This window comes from Protopterus annectens, chromosome 3.part0, assembly GCF_019279795.1.
Source record: "Protopterus annectens isolate FY-2018-M chromosome 3.part0, PAN1.0, whole genome shotgun sequence".
NCBI lineage: Eukaryota > Metazoa > Chordata > Ceratodontiformes > Protopteridae > Protopterus > Protopterus annectens.
Window position 1 is genome coordinate 171,551,122 of NC_056731.1, and position 27,213 is coordinate 171,578,334.

Consider the following 27,213-nt stretch of genomic DNA (forward strand, 5'->3'; position numbering starts at 1 on the left):
CCCTCAGTATTTGCTTGCCTGTTCTTGTTACGGTGGTGAATTTGTCATTTGAACCTTGCCTAAAAAAGGCACTATAGAGGTGGCAAGAACCTTAGCCAGTATCTGGAATCCCAGGGGTGACAGGTGCAGGCCATCTCTGGCAAAGCATTGTGGTCTGTCGACCATGTCATCCCAGGCAGACAGACACTGGATCCCTTTAGAATGGCACCAGAAGCTTAGCCAATTGTTGAAGTCAATCATTTTGTCCTTGTACTGCAGCATCATTTTGGGTGATGGCAGAATGCTACTCAGGGATAGGGTCATACCTGCCTGGGCTACAAGATCGGAGAGCTCTTCCATGTCTCTTTTTATGTAGTCCAGGGAGGTACATCTCGGGTCGTTCACATCAACATAGACAATGACAGAGTCATGTTTGTACTTGTTGTGGAGTGACCTGAGTGCGTGGGTTATGTGGCGGATCCTGGCACCCAACAGGCAGCTGACAGTAACCTTCTCCTTATTTAGCCTGGTGAGTGGGACATCAGTGTGCCTGACTATAGACTCGCCTATGACTAGTGTGTTGGGTACGTTGTTTTGCCTTATTGGCTGTGGTTGAGTGGCACACGGAGTCTGCGGGCTGTGTGTCATTTGGGTTGTGTTGGGGGTGGAGGTTGCTTGCATTTCTGCTTTGGAGGTCTCTGTTGCTTGAGCAGATTATTATCGAGAGCCTCGGCAAATGTTTTTGTGTTTTTATGTGTGGATTTTGGTGGTGTAGATTTAGTGAGACTATGTGATGAGTGTGGTGTGGTGCAAGTGTTTACCTTCTCCTCTTGACTGTCAAGTTCAGTCTTGATTGGAGAGAGCTTTACCTCCAGTTTGGCTAGATAAGTGCATCTCTCACAGGTTGTAGTGTTGGGTGGTAGGAGGAGAGGGTTGTCTGTGTACATGAGGCAATTTCTACATTGCCCCAAGATGCCCAGATTCATCAGAGAGACAAGAGAGAACGCTGGGAACTGACCCTTGGACATGCCTGAATAAAAAAACTATTTTCCTCTAGATAAGTGAGGAAAGTGAGTACAAGAGCTGTTTTTCTCTAAGCAAGTGAGGAAAGTAAGTACCAAAACTGTTTTCCTCTAGGTAATGAGGAAGGTTGAGTGCTGTAGTAATTAGTAGGTTATTTAGTGCTTACAAGTTCTTCTTAATTTTTCATTATTGTCTAGCTCCAGTTATAGCTCATTGCAGGCTACTTATCTTTGCAGAGTGCTTTTTTATTTATTTTATTATTTAGAGTAGCAGGAATCTCTGACTTGGCGAAGGGATCTCCTACACAAGCTGGGATTCCAAGAGAAAAATCAAGTCTTATCTCCTTCAGCAGGATTGTGTTCCTGTGGTGTTAAGTAGACACCTCAGTTCAAAGAGTGTTCCTTCCACAGAAAAAAATAGATCTATATATATATATTTTTAAAGGTTTTCCACTTAAACGTCAGTCACTGCGAGGGAATACTTCAGGACTTTGGGTCTCATGGCATCTGTGCTTCATATGATACCCCTGGCAAGACTCCACATGAGAAAGATACAACAGTATCTGAAATCCATCTGGTCACAGCGCCAACTTCCTTTGTCTTTTTAAATCCCAGTGCCGGAGTTTGTCAGAAGAAAAATCATTTTGTGGAGGCAGAGGAGAAATCACTTTTTTGGAGAAAACCCCACCCCAGCTCCGAAGCAGTCACTCACAACAGATGTCTTGGTCTTTGCTTGGGAAGTAGTTTCATCATTTATAAAAGTGCAAGATATGTAGGCTGCCAGGACAGACAGTCACATAAATGTAAAAGAAATGTTTATCTTGATCAAGGCACTCGACTCATTGACTCATCTTTGGTTCCCCCAGATATCTTCAGATTGTTACAGATAATGCAATCGTCATGTGACACATCAACAAGCAAGGGCAAACAAGGTCATACCCCCCCTTTGTAGACTAGCCATCATAACTTGGGATATAGCTTCACAGGACCATCTCATTCTATAGGCATCCTACTGTCAGAGCAAAACTGTGTAGCAGACAAACTGACCAAGACAAAGGCAGACACTCATGAATGGAAAGTAGATCAGGGAGTCTTCCAGGATTTGATCCATCTATGGGGATTTCCTCAAGCAGACCTTTTTGCCTCCTGTCTGAACAGTCAGCTGGTATGTTTCCGCTCCAGGACTTCATGCAGGAAGGCCTGGAAGAGACTGATGCTTTTTCTTTTCCTTTGACAGGAATTTTCTTGTATGCTTTTCCATCCTTTATGCTGATCTCCAGTGTACTTCTGAAGATTCAGAAGGAATCCATCATGATCATTGTGGTGACACCCTTGTAGCCCAGGCAACAGTGGTTCTTCCTTTTTGAAATGGCCAATGGCAGTTATCCCAAGCTTCCTCACAGAATGGGTCTACTCATAGAAGATCAGGGATGTTTGATGCACCCTGACCCAATTAACTTCAACTGACTGCCTGAATGATAGGGTCTTATTTCCATTTAGGAACCTGTTTACTGAGGACGTGCAGCATGTACTAGTTAGTGGCAAAAAACCCTGCTACTAGAAAATTGTGGTTCAGTAAATAGAAAAGTTTTTCTAGATGATGCTAACAACATAGACAACATCCATTCAGAGCTAGTTCTCTGGTTTTACAATATGTGTGTGAGTCACTATCCTTTGTTCTTTTTTACTGTTCCATCAAGGTTGATTTTATCGTCCATTTCAGCATGTCTGCCCGTGGATCCTCCTCTTATGCAATTTCATGTCAAAATGTTTTTGAAAGGAGTTTTGCATGAGAGTCTTCCAAGAAAACCAGCAGCCCTACATAACACTTGCTCCATTTGAACCAGATAATCTGGCTGACTTGGAGTTCTTAATGTGAAAACTATTTTACTGATTGTTCTGACTTCTGCAAAAAGAATGAGTTGCAAGCTCTTATGGTAAGTTATATAACCCTATCTCATTTTTCACAGAAACAGGGTTTCAGTGAGAACTAATCCTAATTTTAAGCTTAAAGTAATATCCAAATTTATTTTAAGACAAATTATCAATCTTCCCATTTTCTTTCCTGAACCTAAAAACAACGGAGAAAGGATAATCCCATACTTTGGATGTCCACTATCTTGAGAGAACTAAATCTTTCAGATCTTTGGATACAGTTGTGTGGGTGCACGTAACAAAACAGATGTTTGAATGATCACTGCTTGTTTTTCGTGTGGTGTTCATGGCAGGGTGTGAATACTTTTTATGTTTTTCCTAACATTGTCCTTTCAGTGCTTTGCTTTCTTTTCTCTGTTGGCATGAAAGCTCTGAAAGGCCCAAAACTGTCTTTTTAGTCTGCTCAGTTTGAGCCAACTAATGGTTTTGGCATTTGGAAGGTGTGCAAAAACTTTAAAAGCTGGCCAGCTGTTGCATCCTTTCCATATAGCTAAAGCTACTGCTGCAGTAATCATTGAAACATCTACTGTGATGGCAAGTTTACTTATGATTTTGCTTTCCTTCTTTCAAACACAGCTTGTTAAAGTGGAACCCTGCCACCTTACTTCTTGTCTCCGACCCGTCATATTATTATTCTATCAGAGAATAGAAATTCTGTCATTGTCCTAAAATCCCATCTAGCTCTATCAATACCATTTCTACATTAATGCACAGTAACAATAACAGTGTTTGTTTGCAGTCTGCTTCTTCCTGGATCATCCTTGTTCTATTAATGTCAAATAATTGCCTTCCCCTCTGCCAACTGCATTGGTCCATTTCTATCAGTTTTGGCAATACATTTGCCATTCTTTTAGCTAGTATAGATGAACACTTCAAAATCATATTTTAAAATTCAAATTTGTGTGTATGAAGGGATAGGTCATTATCTTCTTTGGGTAATGTAGCAACAACAGCTCTCTTACAAAATGCTGGATTTGTCCCTCCTTTTAAAATATTGTTGGATAAAACCTTCCAGATCTTTGTCAATTTCTTCCCTTCCAACTCCCAAATTTTCACAGGAAACCATCTGCTCCTGGAGACTTCCCTGTATGCTACGTCTCCATTTCTATTTCATCCCTTTCTACTATTGAATCTGATGTTAATCTTCATTCCGTTCATCACTAATGGGTTTGGTTCCACATCCTCAGAACCGAGTCGGCCTTATACCAAAGCTCGCGCCAGCCAAAAACTCTCAAGGTAAGATTTTACCATAATTCCCTTCTCCCTGTTACCTCAGATCTCATTTGCCACGTTCCCGTATAGCTGCGTTCAAGCCAGCACTCAGCTGAGTCCGTCTTATTTTTGAAATATTCTGATTTTTTGATATTGCTGTTATCCCTAAATAGTTTAATTTGTTTTCTACATGGTGTGTTTCCTCTTTACCTGTGTATCGGTAAGTTCTACTTCCTCTTTTTCCTGTCAACTACCTGCTGATAATATTTGTACCATTGCTGGTACTCTTTCTCTCTACCTGCTGTGGTAATTCTCCTATACCATCGTTTTTATCTTCTCTGTCTAGCTAACTATAGTTGTGTGCTTAGTTGTTTTCTCTTTGTGTTTTTGGTGAATTTGTTGATGTTAACATGTCTGATAAAAAGGGCACTTCGGGGTTCAAGCAATGCCTGACTTGTGGGAGAAAAATGCCTAATATTGACCTCCATGATGACTGTGTTTATTGTTTGGGTGTGCCTCACCTCTCTGTACAACCCCCTTGCTTCTTCTTCTGCAGGGTTAGTCCTCGTACCCTGAATGAAAATAAAAATTGATTTTGAAGGGCATTCTCAAATTGCCCTTCTCAGAGGCTGTCTCCGTGTCGTAGGGTTCACCTCCTCCAATGAAAGAAAAAGAGGCCCACTCCGTTCCCTCCTCACCCTCTGGTGAGAAGGAAAGACCACCAAAACCAAAAATGCCAAAACTTTCTGCACCGGAGCAGAAGTCTTCACTTATGGTACTGTCTTCAGTACTGTATTTCGCTAGCGTCGACGTCGACTCACTCAGCACTTGCAACTTCTATGGCACCGAATGTGACCGATACAAAAATCTTGACCTAGTCACCGATTATGACTCCGAGCACTTCCATGGCTCCAATAACTCAACCCGACACTGCTGCACCTCTCGTCTCAAAAATGGAGACAGTGGTGTCTTTAGACACACAAGTTCGGACCCGATACTCCCAGTCTGTGGACCTCTTAAATCAGTCACCAACCTCTTCTTGGGACAGGCTTATAGTCCCTTCTTAGAGCGTACAGAGTCCCCCTTGGGGATATCCGCTAGATCCACCAGGAGCCTCCTGAACTCGATGTGGTGCACCTTGTGTACCAGCTGCTGACTGCCAGGGGGATTCCTTCTGATTCTAAACCCAATCCCTTGTAGGACTAGGGTTTTCTGCTTCATAGACTCCATCTTACTCTCCTCCTTCGTCCTTGCAGGTTTCGAAACCCTTGGCATCGACACCTGTCTCTGCACCCTCTGCTTCGTTGCCAATAGTGGATCTTGCTTTGGCCCTGGAGTCTACCTTTTGGCCTTCGGTTCCATTGGAACCGGGTCTTCCTCAGGCCCGGGATTGGGCTGCGGTTTTCTCAGTTCTGAGTTCAGCGCCAGCCTTTTCTACAGTGCCGTCCATGGCTCTGGGAACCCTGTCAGTACCTATCCAGCTTGAGGCTCCACTCCTGGGAGTGGGCTTAACGGAGTGGAGTGTGACCCCGGTTCTGAGGTTGTCCTCTGTTCTGGGCTCCCATTCCTCTTCCAGCGGCCCTGCTTTCTAGGTGATGGAGAGGGCTCTTGCCTCTGTGAGCAAGTTTTTGGCGTCGGAATCCCCATGTCCTCCCCTGTGCTGCAGCCGTCACAGACCACTGTCCCGGATCAAGCACGGGAGCCGCAGGAGACCCTATTGCAGGGTGCCCCTTCTTCCGGCTTCTCCTCAGAAACTCCTCACTGAGGAGGTTTGTAGGAAGAAATCGTGCAAGAGGAAACGCATGGACTCCCTGAGGAGTGTCTCACCGAGGATACAGATTACGATGAAGGGGAAGGTCCCCATGATCACCCCCCTGATAATGTCTCCTTTTGGAGACATCCTGGAGATCTGGAGTGTTTCTCCCCGGGCCTCCGCTGAAAACAGGATCTGTGGAACCTAGTCGGACTTTCCCGGTCAACAAATGTTAAATTAAAAAAAATAAATAAAAAATCTTGAAAGAGAGGGGTGATGGGAAGCCCAAAAATCCTTTCTTGGAAGAATCCATTTTCCTGCAGGCTTTTCGTGCTTGATCATCTAACTCCTGGGTGACCCACCTGCAGACGAGTTGGTTCAGCTTGTGGTGCAGCATGCCTGGAAGAACCCGGATATGATTGAAGCAATCTGCAAGAGACCAGACAAGATACTCTGTCCTCCTGAAGAACTTCCTCATTGGTCCAAGGGTTTATCTGTAATGCTATGGTGGTGGTGGCAGCCACCACGAAAGAGCTTGCTGAGAGCCATACTGTTCATCTGCCTAACAGGGAGTCCCGAGCTGCTAACTATTGGGGTGTCCCGGCTGTCCAGTCGGCCCGGTCATTGCGATATGGGTCAGGATGTCAGCCAGGCATTAGACTGACGCCAGTACCGCGGGCAGGCGTAATGCGCGACCCCACACTCTCATATCCTCAGTCTTTTTGTCGGTCCGCAGAAGCAATTTTATGCAGCAGTGCAGGTTGGCGTTAAGTTTCTTCAGCCAGAAGAGTTTCAGACTGGAATCAAAGTTGGGTACTCCGCTGGGGAATATTTTGGTTTTCTTGCCCCTGTATTTAACCGGATGTCGAAAAGGGGTGATACTGTAATTCTTTGTGGGAAACAGATACCTCATAGGGAGGTACTATACTTGTTTGCCTTGTTGTACGCCTTTGACACAGATTTTTGTTGACGTTCAGCTTTGTGCTAGATTTATTAAACGCATCTATTAAGAAGGTTAGTTCATGGTGCGGAGTTAGTGTTTGTGAGGCGTTTATAAATTATAGCCCCGGCTTCGATGCTCGCTTCAAGCAACCGACTAAAAGGCATGAACAGCAAAGTTTGAGGAAGCCAGAAACCGCCAGTCCGCCGGTTGGGTGTTTTGAAAGCGGGGAGACTTTACTGTTACAGGATGAGGCCAGGCTGGAAGGGGCTTCTCTCAGGTGGCTTTTCTTCCTCTCTTCCCTAAGGTGGTCAGGCCCTCTTTCTGGGCTTCTTTGAGGGGCCGCCAGGTGGGGTTTTTGTTTCTTTTCCCAGTCTCTTAGGGTCTTGGCTATGCTTAAAATGAAATGCGATTTGATTAGATTTTTAAGGATTTCTATGCCCTGATGAGGGTTCTATGCCCCTCCTGATAAGAATTGAGAGTTTGAGCAATTTGAGATGAGTCTTGAGCTTCGCTTTGAAGACTCTTGCAGACTTCATGAGTATTCTGATTCTGTTCTACTCCTTCAGCTTCCCTGAGGATATTTTTTCATTTTCAGAGACTTCCATGAGAGGGAGGGAGCATTTTGGGAAGGCCAGATTCTGATTCCAGGAAAAGGCTTCTGAATTCTTGGAATTCTTGTTTTTAGGCCCCTTTAGCCCTTTAGCTTTACCCTCTGCTTTTGAATGTGGTGGAAGATGTTTTGGCAGAGGCTTCCTGAATCCGATTCTTGCCTCCCTGCCCAGGTAAACCGGGATAGGTATTATAGGGTGCCTAGTCATAAGTATCTTTTAAGAGTCCTAGGGCAGGCCCGAATGTGCCTCCCTCAGTGAGGTGAGTGCCTTAGTTTATTAAAAAATCCTCCCTGCCTGTCCCTCAAAGAAAAGTATAGAGGGGGGAAAAGAGCCATGAGGGTAAAGTTCTTTCCATCACATGTTAAAATATCACTACAAAGACAAGAGGCTCACAAGCAAAAATTCTCAGTTTACTCCAAATAGGGCCATTCAGCGGTTCCTGTGCCAGAAAGGGCCTAGGATTTTATTCTCGCTTCTTTCCTAAAAGTAAGAAGAAGGAACACACGGAGAGAAATTTATCTATTATCTATCTTCAACTTATCTATGGACATTCCCAAGTTCAAAATGAACAGCTTACAGCTTTTACTCTCAAGAGCAAAGGATCGGATCTGGTAACTTTAGATTAGATCTCAAAGAAGCTTACCTATGTGTTGCTTGCAAGTTCATGCTTTTCGAGTTGAAAAGCTGGAATCCTATTCAGTTCTCAGCATTGCCCCTCTGCATTGCCCTTCTGGTAGTCTACAGATCCAAGTCTAGGTACTCCAGCTCTGCTGATAGCTTACTTCAGGCTAAAAGGAATTCAAATCTGACGACAGTTCGACTCTTTGGACTTCTAAAAGGAAGAAATTCTACAGCATTTGGAATATGTCATTATGTCATATGAGTGACGAATAAAGTCCAGTTTTTCAGACTGGGGAAGCGATTTTTTGCTTCATCGACATTTGCTATTCGGTTGTTGAACTACCTGGCACATTTCTCCAGACTCCAGAGAGACCTCACCTCTGAAATGTGTAGTACTCTGTCAGGAAAAGCATCTGACTAGGTTAATGACAAAGTAGCCTCGCAGCTAGCAACCCTGGAATCGATTTCTAATTCGTCCATGAGGTTGATTTCACATGCAACTGAAGGGGTGGCTAGAGCTGCGGGTTCAGGTGTAGTTATAAAACGTCACGCCTGGCTGTGCCTGTATGACTTTGCAAATCCTTTTAAGTCTTCCTTTTTTAACATTCCAGTGGAAGCATCTTCCCTGTTTAGCCCCAAAGTGAAGGACACTTTAGCCAGGTGTGAGCAGGATGGCAAGAATCCTGTCTGCCGTTGGTATACCTTTCTCCACTCCTCAGCGTCCCTTTTCCAGGAACAAGAGAAGTGAGAAATTGGTGCAAAAAGTCTCAGGGTTCTTTTCGTGACACAAGTGGCAAGTTTTCCCCCAGAGGCAGAGGAGGCAACTCTTCTGTAAGACACCTCTACAGAGGCAGAGGGGGTCCGTGTAATCAGGGTTCCAGGGATTCCTTCTCTGGACAGCCCCATCAGTGTTCTTGAAGAGCAGCCCAATTGCTTTCCTCTGGAAGCAGTTTGAGGACGCCTTTCTCTGCACCTCACTGCCTGGCTATCTATTACCACAGACTCTTGGGTGCAGAAGATAATATCCACAGGTTACCAAATCCCCTTCGACTCCTACCCAAAACCTCCAAAGCGAATCCCAGACATCCCATCCAGTCTAAGGGAAGAGACAGTTCTTCAGATAGAACAGCTGTACTTAAAAAGAGTCATCCAGAAAGTCCCACCAGGCCAGATAGGATCCAGGTTTTACTCAAGGTTTCTTTTTGGTGCCAAAAAAGACAGGGGACTCTCTATTGCAAATCAGGTTCTAGTCCCCACTCATAAACATTCCTTGCTGAAAGCAAAGTATTCCTTCCAGAATTCTGTTAAGCTCCATAACAGTAGTTTTAGGTAGAATATAAATACATGCAGTTGTGATAATTCTTCTTGGCTGATAACACCGTATTACAAGTCTGCCATAGTCTTTCTTTTCATCTTCTGTCACTACTATAGCCTGTTTTACAATCAGAATATTATCCCTCCTTCCTTTGTCTCTGATATTCTAGTTAATAACCATTCTGAAGTCCTTTTCTTTGCAAAATTCACATGCTCAATCCTGTCCAAACTTGTATCCTGTTATATTGCTATTTGCACCTACACTTCCTAATGTAATTCAGTACTCTCTGCTTTTTTGTCTATACATGCAATGCATACATACATTCAAGAAACAATAAGAAGAAAACAAGAAAAATAATGCTCTGTGCTGTAGCTAAAAAGTTGCCAAAAAAAAAAATAGAAATACCAAAGAAGAGAAAGAAAGAGGCAAGACAAAAAACAAAAAAAAAAGAAAAAAAAATAAAATTTTTTTTTTTGTTTGTTAGTATTTGTAATGTAAAGAAAAAGTGATGTGATGTTATGTTGAAGTGTCTGATGAAGTGTGTTGTTTTCACTGTTACCACTGTTTTGTTTGCTGTTTTTTTTTATTAAACTTTGTTTTTGTTTTACCCTTTCTTTCTTTCTTTCTTTCTCAAATTCAAGAAACAATCTAAATACATTTTCAACTCAACCTAACCACTCTTAACTCACCAGAAACACAAAATTATGTACACTGTCCAAAAAAGGCAGTTAGTCCTCAATATATAGGGGCAATTGGCCCAAATAGACAGCTACATCTACAGGCTTTACTTTTTCTAAAGTTAGCTTTAATCAAGATGTAAGTGCATGCTTGACCTTTGATCCCCTTGCTTCAGGTATCATCTGTCCTTGTCCTGTCCATATTTCCATTCTAGATGTGAAAACCGCTTGCATTCTGTCACTTAAATGATTTTCAGTCTTAAGAAACTGCTACCCTTGAAAGCACAAACTAAACAGTGCACTATTATATTCAGAAGTACTAATGCTTCTAAGGATGCAGCTACTTGCAAAGGTATTCACTTATCTCTGTATCAAACTTTCATTTATTTTCTGTGACCTGCTTGCCAGTTCCCCTTTAAATGTTGATTATGATGCTTCTTTCTGTAAATGCTTCTGTGCACATTCTGTAGTCATTTATTGATTAACTGCTTGCCACTGTAGACCTACTCGCATTTGTTGATGGAGGAAAATCCACTAATTTACAAATGTGCAAGAAGCAGCTATTTTTAAAACTGGCAAACTATCATTATTCATGCTTTCCACATTTTCTTGCTTGTTTGCTTAGGGAGAAAAATTCCTTGTCTACAGCAGAAATTAAGAGCATTAGTCTATACTTCCACCTGCATAAAAACAGTGACAATTATAATATTTTAATACACGTACTTTATGGTCTGTACATGTTTGGATCTCACCCAGCAGCCCGGAATCAAGAGCATTGTATTGCTTATAGCCTGCCTTTGTCATATCACACTGTACTCCCCTGATGCATTGCAGTCAAGGAAGAGTAGATCTGATGATAATCATCTTTCCATTCATCACCGATGGATTCGGTTCCGAGTATTCGGAACCAAGTCTGCCTAATACCAAGCTCGGGCCAGCCAAAAACTCTCGAGCTAAGCTTCTACCCACAGTGCCCATCTCCTTGTTACCTCAGATCTTGTTTGCCACATAGCCGTAAAGCTGTGTTTCAGCCTGCTCTCAGCTAAGTGGAAACTTTTTGATATCTTGTAAAAATTGTCATTTTTCTTTTCTATTCTGATTTATATTCATAACTCTCTATATTTGCAGTTAGAGTTAGACTTTTCACTCCTACTTCTACCCGGTTGGTAATCTTTTAAGTACCATTGGTGGTAAGGCCTTTTGTCTTTACCCTTGTGGTGTTCCTTGAATAGCATCATTGGTATTTCTTCTCTTTTTCCCTTTTCTGTCTAGTTGTGTGTTTTTAACTTTTTTGATAGATATTGTGTGTATTCAGATAGGTTTAGATATAGAAAAAGCAGAATGTAGTCTTTTCTAAAACCTTGTTTGTTATGTTTAGATTTTCATGATGTCTGATAAAAAGGGTACATCAGGTTTCAAACATTGTACTTCGTGTAACGGTAAACTTCCGAATGGTGACTCTCACGATTGTGTTTACTGCTTTGGGGTGACCCACCTTTCGGTGCAACCTCCCTGTGTGACTTGTCAAGGTTTCAATCAGTGCACTCTGAACGAGCACAAGAATAAGTTAATACTGAAGGGCCTACTTATGTCACCCTTTTCAGAGGCCCTTTCTGTGACGGAAGTCTCAACCCCTCCTATTAAGGATAAGAAAAGGCCCCATTCAGTTCCCTCTTCACCTTCTGGTGACCAGGGTAAGTCTATGAAATCTAAAGTGCCAAAACTATCTTTGGAGCATAAGTCTGCCTCGTCTGCACTGACCTCATCTGCTCCAGTTACTATGACTGTTACTATGTCGGCGCCAGCTTTGGCTTCGATACTGTCTCCGGCACCGCCTATCGACCTCAACTCACCTACTACAGCTTCAGCACCGAGTGCCGCTTCGGCACAGTACACGGCTTCAATGTCTATCTCTGCAATGATGACTTGAACCTTCCAAATCTGCTCCGAGTGCCCCTTCTGCACCAAGCTCTTTTATGGTCCTGACAAGAACGGATTTGATCCCACTGCTTTCTGTCTCCAAACTTGAGACATTGGCGCCGGTAGACTCCACTCCATGGACCCAATACTCTCCATCCATAGACCCCATTTCTTGGCCAAGTGTATAGCCCATTCCTAGAACGACCTGACTCCCCATCAGGAGTATCCACTAGATCCACCAGGAGCCTTTCAGAACTTGATGTGGTGCATCTTGTGGATCAGCTGTTGGCAGCCAGGGGGGATACCCACTCCTTCCAGGACCCATCCTCCTGCAGGACTTTGGTTGACTTCTCCACGGACTCCATCCTATTCTTCTTCTTTGACCATTCCAGTTCCAAAGCCTTCTGCTCAGACGTCCCTTTCAAACCCCCCTCCCCCCTGTCTCTGCACCTATAATAGACCTCACTGGGGCTCCGGGACTGTCCCTTTGGTCCTCTGTTCCAGCTGAACCAGTCCTTCCTAAACCCCGTGATTGGGCTGCAGGCTCTTTGGTTCGTGGCATGGTTCCGAGTGTTTCTTCGGTTCCATCCTCGGTGCCGGGAGCTTTATCTGCACTCATCCTGCTTGAGGCTCCATGCTGAGGAGTGGGTTCGATGGAGTGGGGTGTGACCCTGGTTCTGAGGTTGTCCTTCTCGGTTCCAGGCTCCCATTCCTCTTTGGCTGGAATTGCTTTCTGTGCTATGGAGAGGGCTCTTGCTTCTGGAAGCATTCCGCCAACGCCGGATCCCCAGATTTCTCCCCCTGAGCTACAGCTGCCACAGGCCATCTCCCCGGGACACCAGGCAGGGAAGCCACAGGAACCCCCGTTGCAGGATACCCACTCTTCTGAGTCTTCCTCAGAAGTCCCCACTGAGGAGCCCCCACAGAAGAGATCGTGCAAGAGGAAGTACGTAGACTCACCTGAGGAGTCTCTAACAGAAGACACAGATTTTGATGATGGTGAAGGGTCACCACACTTACCCCCTGATGATGTCTCCTTCAGAGACATCCTTGAAATGCTGAAACAGAGGGGTGACTGGAAGCCCCTTAACCCTTCTTCTGAGGAGTGTGTGTTTCTGCAGGCTTTCCATGCCTGGCCATCTACCTCTTGGATGAACCCACCTGCAGATGAGCTAGTTCAGCTCGTGGTGCAGCATGCCTGGAATAACCCTGATTCTGTTGAGGCGATCCCTCAGCGACCCAACAAGATACTTTCTTTATCCGAGTAAAACCCACACTGGTCCAGAGGTTTACCAGTCAATGCTGTCGTGGTGGCAGTGGCCACGACAAAGGATCTAGCTGAAGAGAATCCTACTGTCCACCTGCCCGGCAGAGAGTTCCGAGCCGTGGACAGAATGGGAAGTGAGTCTTTGCATCATTGACCTTTGCTATATGGTCTTTAAACTACTTGACACATTTCACGAGGCTCCAAAGAGACTTGATCACCGAACTCTCTGGAACACTCGCAGGACAGGTGTCTTGAGGTAAGGGATAAAGTTGCCTCGCAGCTCGCAACCCTGGAATCGATCTCCAACTCGTCCATGAGGTTGCTCTCGCATGCAACTCAAGGGGTAGCTAGAGCTGTGGGTTCAGGCATAGTTATGAGACGTCATGCCTGGATGCGCATTTGTGACCTCAAGGATCCCATCAAGTCTTCCTTTCTGGTTACTCCCATTGAAGCATCTTCCCTTTTTGGCTTCAAGGTAAAGAACATTCTGGCCAGGTGTGAGGAGGGCGGTAAGACCCTGTCTGACATAGGTCTACGTTTTTTCACCTTTCAACGTTCCTTTACCAGGAACCAAAGGAGTGGGAAGATGTGGCACAAACAAATCTCAGGTCCTTTCGCTGCCACATGTGATGATACCCCCCCCCCCCAGGGGCAGAGGGAGTAATAGTTCTGGAAGATGCCCCTATAGAGGCAGAGGGGGTCCATGTAACCAAGGCCCAAGGGACTCTTCCTCTGGACAGCCTTACCAGTGCTCTTGAAGAGCAGCCTGATTGCTTTCCTTTGGAAGCAGTTGGGGGTTGTTTCTCTCTTCACCAAGCTGCCTGGCACTGTATTAACACAGATTGTTGGGTGCAGAATATCATAACCAGAGGTTACACCATTCCCCTCATCACTTATCCAAAACTTCCAACGAAACTTCCCAACGTCCCACCCAGTCAAAGGGAAGAAGCAGCTTCAGAAATAAAAAAGCTGCATCAAAAAAGAGTCATCCAGTAAGTCCCACCAGACCAATGTGGATCCGGATTTACTCAAGATTCTTTTTGGTGCCAAAAAAGACAGGGGACTGGAGACCCATTCTGGATCTCAGCAATTTGAACAAGTCTGTTGCCCAAACCAAATTCCAGATGGTCACAGGTCAGTCGATTCTCCCTTTTCTAAGGGAGGGTGATTGGATGTGCTCGATAAATCTCTGGGATGCGTATTACCACATCAAAATGGACAAACGCTCCAGGAGTCTACTTTTCTTCCAGCTAGGAGCCAATCATTACTAGTTTAATGCCCTGCCATTCTGTTTCTCTACAGCCCCCAGTGTGTTCAGAAAGTGCATGGCGGTGGTTACAGCTCACTTGAGACTGCAAAAATTCCGAGTGTTTCCATATTTGGACGATTGGCTCCTTACCACCCCCCACCAAGCATCTTCTGGTAACAGCCCTGCAATACTCCCTTTCTGTGGCAGAAAGTATGGAGAAAACTGTAAACTGGGAGAAATCCAATCTTACTCCAGTCCAGTAGATAGAATTCATTGGAGCAGTCTTCAACACCCGATCCTGTCTAGTGTCGCTCCTAGCTCAAAGACTCCAGAGACTGAGACTTCAGCTCTGTGTGATACTCTATCAAAACAAAGTCTCAGTGAGAGAGGTTCTTCAGGTCCTAGGATCCATGGCAGCTTCCATACCAACAGTGCCTCTTGCGAAACTGCACATACAAATTCTTCAATGGCTTCTTCTCTTTCAGTGGTTTCTGAACCATCACCCTCTATGTTTTCAGATTCAGGTAACCAATTCTTGCAAGCAGGACCTTGTTTGGTGGATGAGGCCAGACACAGAACTTTGGAGCCACCCATTCCAGTCCCCTCAGCCCAAGGCCATTGTGGTATCCCTGATAGGGTGGGGAGGGCCATTTCCTGGGAGAGACAGTCCAAGGTGCATGGTCCATGTTGGAGGCTAATCTGCATGTCAGCGTTCTAGAAATGAGAGCTGTGCTGTTAGCGTTGCAAGGATTCCAACTGGTTCTTCCTACTGGAATGATTGCAGTTCAGTCAGACAATATCTCAGTATTCTGGTATATCAACAAGCAAAGAGGAACAAAGTCCTACCCACTGTGTCGAGAGGCCATGAGAATTTGGCAGTGGGTGATAGCTTCCAACCGCTTTCTGATATCCTGGGGAGCTCCAGTGTGATTGCAGACAAGGTGAGCACGAGTGGTCTCTCAATCCCAAAGTAGCGGCAGAACTTTTCAGCAGTTGGGGCCAGCCTTGCTGCGACCTCTTCGCCTCCCCATCAAACAAATGCTGCAGCTATTTTGCCCTGTTCCTCCCAAAGGGGGAGTCCCCAAGGGATGCTCTGATTCACAATTGGCCCACGGGGCTGCTTTATGCCTACCCCCCCATTCCTCTGATTCCACAATTCATAAAGAAAGCTATTTGCTTGAAATGCAAAGTGATCCTCATAGCCCCCTTTTGGCCTCGACAAGTTTGGTTCCTCTTCCTTCAACCTCATCTGTTATGTCGACCGTGGATTCTGGACCCTCTTCCAGACCTGATTTCTCACCCCCAAGGGTTGAGTCACCTGAATCTCTCCAGTCTCAAGCTGACAGCTTGGTTTCCTCACTTGCATTAGTTGCCAGGCAGGATGGTCTCACCTCACCTGTTTTTGTAACGTTGTTGCCTCACAATAAGACGTTGTCCTGTTCGATTCTCAGCTAAAGCGTCTTCTGTGTGGAGACATGCGTAAATGGGCGTACCTTTGTTGAAGGTTGTGCGTCAGGCCTGGCAAGTCGGTACGTAAAAATCTACTGCCAATCATTAGTGGACCGGAGTTCCGCTGTGGCGACCCCTAACCGGGAAAAGCCGAAAGATACAACAACATTCTGGCCTCTCATAAACCATCCACCAGAAGGCTATATCGGGACAGATGGGAAAGGTTCTCTATTTGGTCAAAGGAAAAGATGCTAGATCTATGTTAGGCTCCAGTTACAGCAGTTCTACAATACCTGTCAAAGTCTTTCGAAGATGGAGCCCAGCCTCTACCATACGAGTACATCTGGTAGTGATTTCAAATTATCATAATGGGCTGGATGGTACTCCTCTCATATCACTGCGTTTATCTAAAATTTTTCTCAAAGGAGTTTCTAACATTAGGCCTCCAATCAGACAGCCTATAGAGCCGTGGAACCTCACGTTAGTTCTCCAGTCTTTGACTCAACCTCCCTTTGAACCCTCAGCGAAGTGTGACCTCAAATTCTTGTCATGGAAATCTCTCTTCTTGGTAGCCATCACTTCAGCCAGACTAATTTCGGAGCTTCAGGCACTGTGCACCAAAAGACCCTATCTAATCTTCCACAAGGAGAGAGTATCCACAAGGACAGAGTATCCCTCCGGACGAACCCATCTTTTCTCCCCAAAGTTGTTTCTGACTTTTCCATCAATCAGTCTATTAACCTACCAGTGTTTTTCCCAACTTTTTCTAATAAAGGAGAATACTGTCTACATTCCTTGGATGTACACAGGCAATTGAGATTTTATTTAGACTGGACCAAAGCAATACGTAAGACTGACCAACTTTTCATTTCTTTTTCTGGGCCTAGAATGGGAAATTCTGTCTCAAAGGTCACTTTATCAAAATGGTTAAGGGACCGCATCTGTTTCACTTATTCATTTGCAAAACAGCCTATGCCACAGAATATTAAAGCCCACTCTACTAGATCTATGGCAACATCCGTAGCCTTCCAGGGCTTCTATGGATGATATTTGTGCAGCAGCCACTTGGGCTAAACCCCACACTTTTATCTATCATTACAAATTGGATGTGGTCTCCAGAGGGAGAGTTGCCGTCTGCTCAATGGTACTTAGGAACGTTCTTCCATAAGGGCCGCCCAAGGATCACAAGGTACCTGGGGATTCTGTCCCATTGGTGATGAATGGAAAGAAGATTAACAACATCAGATAAAGAAGTTATGTCTTACCATAACATTCCATCTGTGTTGTTGATCTTCTTTCATTCATCTCTTCCCACCCCAAAAGCTCCTGGGTGATACTTTGGGTCCAAGTGGTGTCTTAGGGCATTTGTGCAGAAATGGCCTCTGCTTTTACGTATACAACGAGCAAACTCGATCTGAGGTAACAGGGAGAAGAGCATTGTGGGTAGAAGCTTAGCGTGAGAGTTTTTGGCTGGTGCGAGCTTGGTATTAGGCCGACTCGGTTCCAAGGTCTGCGGAACCAAACCCATCATTGAGGAATGAAAGAAGATCAACAACACAGATGATACGTTATGGTAAGACATAACTTCTTTTTTCTTGAATATCACTTGCATTACGAACACTTTAGAGTTCTCACACCGATTTAGTACAGTCTTCAAACTACCAGTCTTTTTTTTGCCACTTTTTCTTATAGAAGCAGTTACCATTTACAATTTTTCCATTTATTTCCTTCTTTTCACATTACCGCTGGTCTTCTTCCTCCTCATATTGACCACCCAAGAATGGCCTTTGTTTCAAGTTCAGTGTACTACTGATTTTTCTAGTTAGCTTTTAGGTTCATTTGTTGCTCAATCATTTTCATTTGAAACAAGAAAAAGATTTCAGTGGTAATTTCTCTCTCTGTAAGCTTCACAGTTGTCAGAAGGCTGGAGTCCCATTCATCTGCCTCACACTTTTGCTGGGTAAACTTCATTTTCTTCTTGGTCTGTCCTGCATCAAAATGTCTTTGATCCTCCAGAAAAAATATTCTAAAAACAGCTGGGTTTATCAACTTGAATCCCACACCTGCCTCTTAATATCCCCAGGGATAAACTCACTTCTCTTCTGGACTGGTGTGCAGTGAATGATTTTTCCAGAAACACTGTGGTGTCCCCAGTTTTCAATTTTTTTTCACTTCTGACACAATTTTGTCAGGAGCAGCTCTTTTTGTTATGACTGCATCTTAACTGACATAGGCTGAGGCTGCTTTCTCATGGTCAAATTTGGAGCATACACTTGTCCTTCTGTTTAGCAAATTCTGCCGTGGAATAGAAGTCCATTTACTTATTTTTACTATCATAAAAATTAATGTAGTCTCTTCCTTCTGGTTTCTCTGATAAAGCAGAAAATCACAGGATTTCTCTGTGTTCTAACTGTTCTTGAAACAGTTCTTTTTAAACAGCCTGATATTCTGCCACTCTTTCCTTCATTTCAGTCTCTGATTTCTGCTGTTTTATCAGCTCATCTGAAGATCTGCTTTAAGCTTCTCGTCTTTCCAGCCTTCTGCCATTTGACTTTATGTATTACTGCAGCTTCTCACATATTCTAAACACATCTGAATGCACTTTATTTTTTCATCTAAATTACGAGAGGCAGTAGATTCTTAGGTGTTTACTAAGCTAATGATCACAAGGATCGTTTTAAGCCTTGCCATGTATCCCAAATCTCTGACAAGGTCTTGTATCCTTGATAAGTGTAAGCAGGGGCTTGGAAGATGAAACATTTGCAAACAGGATCTTGAAGCTGAACCATTTACTGGCTGCCTGTGTCCATCAGTCATAGGTGTCAAACCAGGGATGAATTTCCTGTTCCCATCCAGTTTCCAAGTTTCACTTGAATTGAGGAGAAACTGTGCTTCACATGGATAGGGAATCAGTTCCAGAGAAGGGGTAGTCTCTGAGATACATACCTGTCTTTCCAGCAGGTCTCATTTATCTCACAGGCAATGTTTAAGTCTTTAGAATGGGCAATTCTGGTGCTGCTTTTCACGGATATGCATGAGGTCCATCAGGGTGGGGTCTGACAATGCTTTGTATGCAAGGCATAGATCTCCCCTCAACAGCCTGTAGGGGAGAGAATACAGGGATATGGCCTTGATGCTGTCTACAGAGGACATGTTACTTACACCCTGTAGTCTTTAGTGAGGAACCTTTGTGGACATTCCATTTGTAATGTGCCTGGTCAAGTACATACCAAAAGGGGCATTTTATTCAATGATAGTTGTGATGAATGCCAAATACAGTGGAACAATGACTTCCTTGGACCTAGATGCCATACCTTTGTTTAAGTTGCACAACATAGAATGATTTTGTCACTGTTGTCGACACATGATGGTCAAAGGCTAGATTACTGTCTTTGTCACCAAGTCCCTGACTACTGGGTCAGTGCTTAGGGGTGTGTTGTCAATATGATAATTACCAGCAGTAGATGACTTCCCAAAGGGTGTTATTACATATTTATTGGCATTTAGCTTTAGTCCATGGCTCTGACATTTGTCTGTCAGCCCTTCCTGGAGAACATTTGTATAGATGGGGGATTCTATGACTGCTCCTAATTTGCAATCTTCGGAATATTTAGTCAGCCAGAGGCCCTTTACATTGGCCTTGATTTCATAGAATTAAATTCCAAAAAATTATTGGTCCCAGGACTGATCCTGGGGGGACTTTGCTTTTGACTTTCCTCTTTTTAGAGGTAGACCCCAATTCTAACTTCCTGGGTCCTGTGTGTGAGCCAGCTGGCTATCTACTGGCTGACATAAGGTTTTATAACTTACCTCCTGAGTTTTTCAACAATACCTGAGCAGGGTATTGAGTCATATGCCTTGGTCAGGTCAAGGTAGGCAGAGTGAACTGTTTTGCCCTCATTCATTGGTTTGGTGACCTTCTCAAAGAAGTCCACCAGGCTGAGTAGGCATGACCAAACCCAGTTGGGCTGGGTCCAGTGTCTGGAGGTTTCCTATGTAATTATTAATCATTTCCATGATAATTCTTTCCGTGGATTTGCATAGTAGACTAGTGAGACTAGTATATGTAGTTTCCATGGTCGGTAGATTGTCTGTCTTTATGTAGAGGTATTACTTCTGCTGGTCTCCATTCGTAAGGCACGAAGCCTGTTTGGAGGCTACAGTTAAATAGCAATTCCAGAGGTCCCCGATAGGTCATGTTTCATGCTATATACAAGGCACCCTTTGTTTTCTGAGCACATTGATGCATTGTTCTTGGCCTTATAGAGAGCGTTAAGCACCTGTTCCCTAGTGCAAGCAGGAAGAGTTGTATCTGATGGTATTTTCTAAGGCGAAGGTTGATGGGGGGAGTTAGAGGTGTAAAGTTGGAGCAGAATTTGTTGGGACATTAGGTTTGCATTATCTTCTGGAGCAGTATAGGTGGCTCCATTAACAATGAGCTCTGCATACAATTGTATATTGCCTTTGAGATTGCGGATATAGCTGAAGAATTACCTTGTGGTTGTTCTTGGCCTGGAAGGCCAAATTTACCTCAAATTTGGCTTTGGTAGACTTTGTCCTCAGAGTTGTTTAGTTTGATGAGTGCTTTTATCCTGCTGGGTGCTACACCTCCTAATTTCAGTCATGTTTTTCGTTTTCTGTTATACAATCTATTAATACTGTGATTACACCAGGGTGGCTTTTTTTTTTTTTTGTTTTGTTTTTTTGAGTGGTTCTGTATTACTTCCTGGTTGGTACAATTGCCTCTGTGCGGCTATTAACATGCTTGTATAGGGATTCTGTGAACAGTTCCATGTAGGTGGCTGTGTTTTCAGGGTTTAAGGGGGCTTGAAATTTTGCCAGGTTATCACTTTATAGTGGGAAGTTAGTCTTAGAGTAGTTCCTGAATATTCCAGGGTTAGTCGGGGTTCCAGGTTTTATTTTACTTCAAAGGAGACCATTTTGTGGTCTGACCTTACCAGAGAAGATATTACACTAGGGGGGTGTGCAACACTGTCCCATATTAGTGAGGACTAGATGCAGTGCGTTTGCACCGCAGGTCAGTGTATTGACAATCCGGTCCAGAGAGTTTGTTCACAAAATACAGGAAGCTCTGTGCTTGTACATTTGGTACTGTATGATTCCTATGAATATGGTTTTGGGTTGGATGGTGAGTGTTTCCAATAAGTTTAAATACATGTTATGGATTTCCTGGGTCATGGAGGGAGAACTATAGCTTGCAAGGCTTTGCCTGTGGTGAGTTGAGCATGGAGAAGCTCAGGTGTATTGTCTTGTTTTAACTAGCTTTGAAGTCTATTTATTCTTTATGTAAAATTGATACACCTCCACCTTTAGTCATGTCTGTGTAGTGACTGATATGCATTTGTGGAAGGCAATATAGCCTTGCAGTGCCTGTGTGCTGTCTGCAGCTTTAAAGCATGTCTCAGTGACTGCACAGATGTCAGCATTCTCTAGGGTGAGGAGAGCTTGTAGCCAGCAGAGTTTTTTTTGTTTAGACTCCTAACACTGAGTAGTGACACCTTTAGATTTTCTTGGTTTTGATTTGCTATGTTATAAGTAGCTTCAGTTTGGCATTGCCTAAAAAAGGCACTATGGGGAGAACAGTGTTTTAGCTAATATTTGAAAGCCTAGAGGGGAGAAGTGCATACCATCCCTGACAAAGCCATGTGATCTGTTGACCATCTCCTTCCATACTAACAAATAATGCACCCCCTTAAAATGACACTAGAAACTAAGCCAATTATTAAAGTCTGTCATCTTCTGTTCATATTGTGACATCTAGCTCCTCGGTCAAAAAATGAAACCTGAACTGCTTGCTGAAAAGCTGCAAAACTCTTCCCCACCAGAGTTTTTTTTTTTTCTTCTCCTTTTTTGATTGATCTTCTTTCTCCAGATTTCTTTGACATCCACGCAGTGTACAACCAGAGAAATACTGTGCTAAGTAAGTCCAAACACACATATGAGCAAAATCCTACAGTAAAATTACATTTAAAACACTTTTTCTTAGAGCAGTCAGGACTTCATCAGAAGTGGCAAATTTGCAATCCACCATTAAGTAACATTCAGAACAGATATTTAAATGCAGCTTTTTTCTTGCAGGGTTTGGAGTCGATCTTTCAATTTGGAAACTAAAGTGGAATGAGGCACAGATATTTGTGAAGCAGGACTGAGCTTCTGTTGTTCTCTGTGAAGGGGGCCATCTATTGCTCCCTTGGAAAAACCCTTGCTGGTTGCAAGGAATGATGGATTGTGTGTTACCAGCAACATTTTGTCCTATTCAGATTTGTGAGGCCGCCATTTGAGTGAGTAGATGGAGCAACCTTGTTGATATCTTAATAATCCCAAATGAGTGGACTCCAAATGGTTGCTGTCTCCCAATCTGTGGAGAAATCCAGAGATGACATGACAACCTTCCCTGGAAATAGAGGAGTTAAATATCACTCCCTTATAATTGCCTGATCCTCATTCCCCTCTGGTTTTCAAACTCCAAGACCAAATGGAAACCCTTAAAGACGAAAAAAATGGATTTAACACTTGTTTTGAATGTCATTTAATGATACTAAGGATGAGAGCTATAGAAGAGGTACCACCTATGGAACAAGGCCAAGGATTTTACATGTGATCTGTTGACCATCTCCTTCCATACTAACAAATAATGCACCCCCTTAAAATGACACTAGAAACTAAGCCAATTATTAAAGTCTGTCATCTTCTGTTCATATTGTGACATCTAGCTCCTCGGTCAAAAAATGAAACCTGAACTGCTTGCTGAAAAGCTGCAAAACTCTTCCCCACCAGAGTTTTTTTTTTTCTTCTCCTTTTTTGATTGATCTTCTTTCTCCAGATTTCTTTGACATCCACGCAGTGTACAACCAGAGAAATACTGTGCTAAGTAAGTCCAAACACACATACGTAGAGCAAAATCCTACAGTAAAATTACATTTAAAACACTTTTTCTTAGAGCAGTCAGGACTTCATCAGAAGTGGCAAATTTGCAATCCACCATTAAGTAACATTCAGAACAGATATTTAAATGCAGCTTTTTTCTTGCAGGGTTTGGAGTCGATCTTTCAATTTGGAAACTAAAGTGGAATGAGGCACAGATATTTGTGAAGCAGGACTGAGCTTCTGTTGTTCTCTGTGAAGGGGGCCATCTATTGCTCCCTTGGAAAAACCCTTGCTGGTTGCAAGGAATGATGGATTGTGTGTTACCAGCAACATTTTGTCCTATTCAGATTTGTGAGGCCGCCATTTGAGTGAGTAGATGGAGCAACCTTGTTGATATCTTAATAATCCCAAATGAGTGGACTCCAAATGGTTGCTGTCTCCCAATCTGTGGAGAAATCCAGAGATGACATGACAACCTTCCCTGGAAATAGAGGAGTTAAATATCACTCCCTTATAATTGCCTGATCCTCATTCCCCTCTGGTTTTCAAACTCCAAGACCAAATGGAAACCCTTAAAGACGAAAAAAATGGATTTAACACTTGTTTTGAATGTCATTTAATGATAAATTGCAATATTCTTGTCAGTTTTGATTAAGTCCTGACTACGCTAAGGATGAAAGACCTCAGCTGTGACTTCATTAAAGGATTTTACTTTATTTCAGTGTGTTTGGACTTAACTTAGCACAGTATTTCTCTGGTTATTGGTGCTCATTGCACTCCACTTAATTTTTGGCTCTTAGTTAAAGTGGAGGTTGTCAAGTCATCTCTGGATTCATCCACAGATAAACAAATATTCAAAGTTATAACTTTTCCATGTCCATCCACTTCAACAAGTAAACTTTCCACCCTCTCCACATTGTCTTTTTTTATCCATCTGATCCAAAGAGTGTATGTTGTGTGTTTAATGTCATCTTTATGAACTGCGAGTTTGAATATTTTATCTACTGACAATGTTCTTTTTATAACTTGTAGCTGTACAGATATTTGCATTATGTATGAACAGGTCCACACTATACGAACTGAAGCTGCTGAATTTTTATTTGGTTATTGTGTCAATCACCTGTATTAAGGTTTGTAATATTTTTATTTATCTGTAAACATATTATGTCAATGTAGAGCTTTTCTCCCCGGGCCTCTGCTAAAGTTGGGATATTATCCCAGATGGACTTACCAGGTAAACAAATGTCAAAAATAAATACTGGTGTATGCCACTTAACGTCCCACTGCATTTACATCCATACTGTACAAGCGAATCTAAATGCAATCGGCTGTTTTGCAGACGGACGTTAAGAGAAGCACAATGCAAAGTGTAGGGTGTTCACTTCTGAGATGCTTAACATTCTATAGGATAGAACCTATCCCAAGAATTAAGCAGCGCTTACTTGTAAGTAAATAAACTACCTTGAGGCCTGCCTGCATCCTTTTTTTGGCTCTGCCACCTCCTTAGGCATATTTCTTTGGCTTGGGGAGTATATGGGCTTTAGCTGATCCCTGTGGCAAACTGAGTAGTACGGTTGGAACCTTGCACTGTAGAGGTCAGGGGAGAAGTTCAAGCTTTGAAGAGAAGCATAAATGCCATTATAGTGCTGCCTTTGTTAGCCAGTTCAGCAGTTTGAAGTGGACAGACATGAATAATGAACTTCATAATTATTGATGTCCTTTAAGGATGCATCTGCAGTCCTAACATATGGGTTGTCCTGCCTCAGGCAGCCCTTCGGTCGGTCGGATTCCAAAGTCTGGGTCTGGCCTCGGCTGATGTCGCACTTCACCCGACGTCATAGCTGCTGTTTATTGGGTATAAAGACATCAGCCGACGCCATTTTCCTCAGTCTTTCTTGCCGCGCGGTGCCCGAAGCAGAAGTTGTTCGCAAGTGCCGGTCGGTCAAATCCAGAGATTTCTACTACCGAAGACTTCTAAAAAGCTAAGTACCCCGTTGGGGACCCTTTCTTGCCTCAGCCGATGTCAGACAAAGTAAATAATTGTTTAACTTGTGGGAAACAAATACCTCATAAGGATTTCCACTCTTACTGCCTTCCTTGCTTAGGCCCAGACCACGACGTATCAGCTTGTCTAGCCTGTGCTTCCTTCAACCGACGGACACTTAGACGTCGGTCGGAGTTTGCAGAGGAGTTTTTTGGTCCCGCTTTTGCATACAAAATGCCGTCGGAGACTCCGACTACTCAATTAGCTAAAAAGCGCAAGGAAAAGGACCGACATTCGCGGCCCGCGGTTTTGGCTGAAACCACGGTTAGGCCAACCACGAGTGTCTCGGTTTCGGCTGAAACCGAGCCCCCGGTTCTTCCTTCGGCCGAAAGCATGCCTCCGATAGCCGAGGCCTCACAGAGCATGGCTGAATCTGCTACTGAATTTACTGCTACAGAAGCAGGCACACAGGATTTGTCAGACACTCTTCCTTTAGACATATCTACCCCTGCACGTGGGGCTGCTAGACCCCCTGCTTCTATGTCTATCAAGGCTTTTGCCAGGGCTAAAGCAGCTAAATCTTCTAAGGCCTTGCCTGCTAAAACTCCTTCACATAGGCCTACCTCTAGTTCCCAAATACTCAGCCTGGCTGAGGATTTCATTTCTTTGATCAGGGGATCCCAACCTCTCCCAGACAGGGCCTCTCAGCCCCCTCCAGATAAGAGGCCAAGGTCTGACCCCCCGGAACCTGTCTCTACAGATTATTCATCGGATGACTCAGACATTTCAGACCCTCACGAAGGCCCATATTCTCCTTATGAGGATTCTGATGCAGAAGATTCCATTCCTTCTGCTTCTCCTCCTGAAGAATTTTCCTTTGGGGAAACCTTGCATGCTATGAGGGAACACTTCCAATGGCAGGGCCAGGATTTTTCAGATTCAAGGAAAAGGCTAAGGACGTTTTTACACTTACCACAGCATAGGCCTTTAGCCATTCCACCAGTACTAACAGTTGTTGATGATGCATATAATGATGCCTGTACTGCCCTGATTCTCTTCCTCCGGCCCCTGCCAAGCCAGACAGATATTACAGGGTCCCGGACACACACTACCATTTGTATAAGGCTCCTGTTGCAGACCCTGAAACCATTTCACAGGGCCCTAAAGGTGTGGCAGCTGCCTCTGCTAAAACCCTCTTCCCTCTGAAAGGGAATCTAGAGCATTAGAGAGATGGGGTAAAAGGTTTATACTTCTGCTACTCTTTCGCCAGGGCCTTGAACTGTCAATTTCACATGATTCAGTACCAGGAATTTTTGTTAGACCAGCTAAATTAAAAACTGTCTTCTCCTGAACCTATAGACCGCAAGTCCCTTCAGGATTTGGTACATAACTCTCAGCAGGTAAGTAACCATTTCTTAAAATGTGGCTATGATGCACTGGAGGCTTCCTTTAGATCAGCTATGACTGGAACAGTGATTCGAAGGCATGCCTGGTTAAAAGAACAATCCTTACCAGACCATGTTAAGTCAAAACTCCTAGATGCTCCCATGGAGAAACAAAGTTTGTTTGGCTCCCCTGCACAGGAGGTTCTAAAGAAGGTGGAAGAAAAAGCAAAATCTGTCCAAACAGTCAAGGATTTCTTACAGGTCCAACCTCCGAGGTTTAGCAGAAATTGGCCTTCGAAGAATTGGTCCTTTCCAGACAACTCCAGAGCGCAGAGAGGCAGAAATAGACGCCCAAGAGGCAGAGGTCAATCTAGGGGGTGCCTACAGAGGGTGTCAGTGGCAACCTACCAACCAGAGAAGTACTACCACAGATTCAACTACAACCACTTCCACAGGGCAGACACAATGACTTGGCTCTAGTTCCACCTACCAGGGAACAACTGGAAGCACCCTTGGGTGGAAAGCTAGCCTTATTTTCCGACAACTGGCATTACATTACAGGAGACAAATGGATTTTACAAACAATAGACAAGGGCTACAGGTTTCACTTCCACACTCTACCAAAAAAGAGAGGAATGCCAAACCTACCACCAAGCCAAAAAACAGACGCTCTAAGACAAATCAACAACTTACTAAGGATGAGAGCTATAGAAGAGGTACCACCTATGGAACAAGGCCAAGGATTTTACTCCAGGCTTTTCCTTGTACCAAGAAAAGAAAATCAATGGAGACCTATTCTAGACTTGTCCGCACTGAACACATACCTCATTGTTCCAAAATTCAAAATGCTGACCCTCCAGCAGCTTCTTCCCATGCTGGGCAAGGAGTCTTGGCTGGTGACTCTAGATCTCAAGGAGGCATACCTGCACGTCCCTATACGACCAGATTGCAGAAGACACCTCAGATTTCTTGCAGGATCAGAGCATTATCAATTCTCAGCATT

The 27,213-nt window shown here is 43.8% G+C and overlaps 1 protein-coding gene across 1 annotated transcript in view; it reads left to right on the top strand.

The window, feature by feature from the left end:
* KIF15 (kinesin family member 15) overlaps positions 1-27,213 on the top strand; it is a 2,415,358-nt gene that overhangs the window by 1,366,698 nt on the left and 1,021,447 nt on the right. The gene's annotated exons all lie outside the window — the stretch shown is intronic.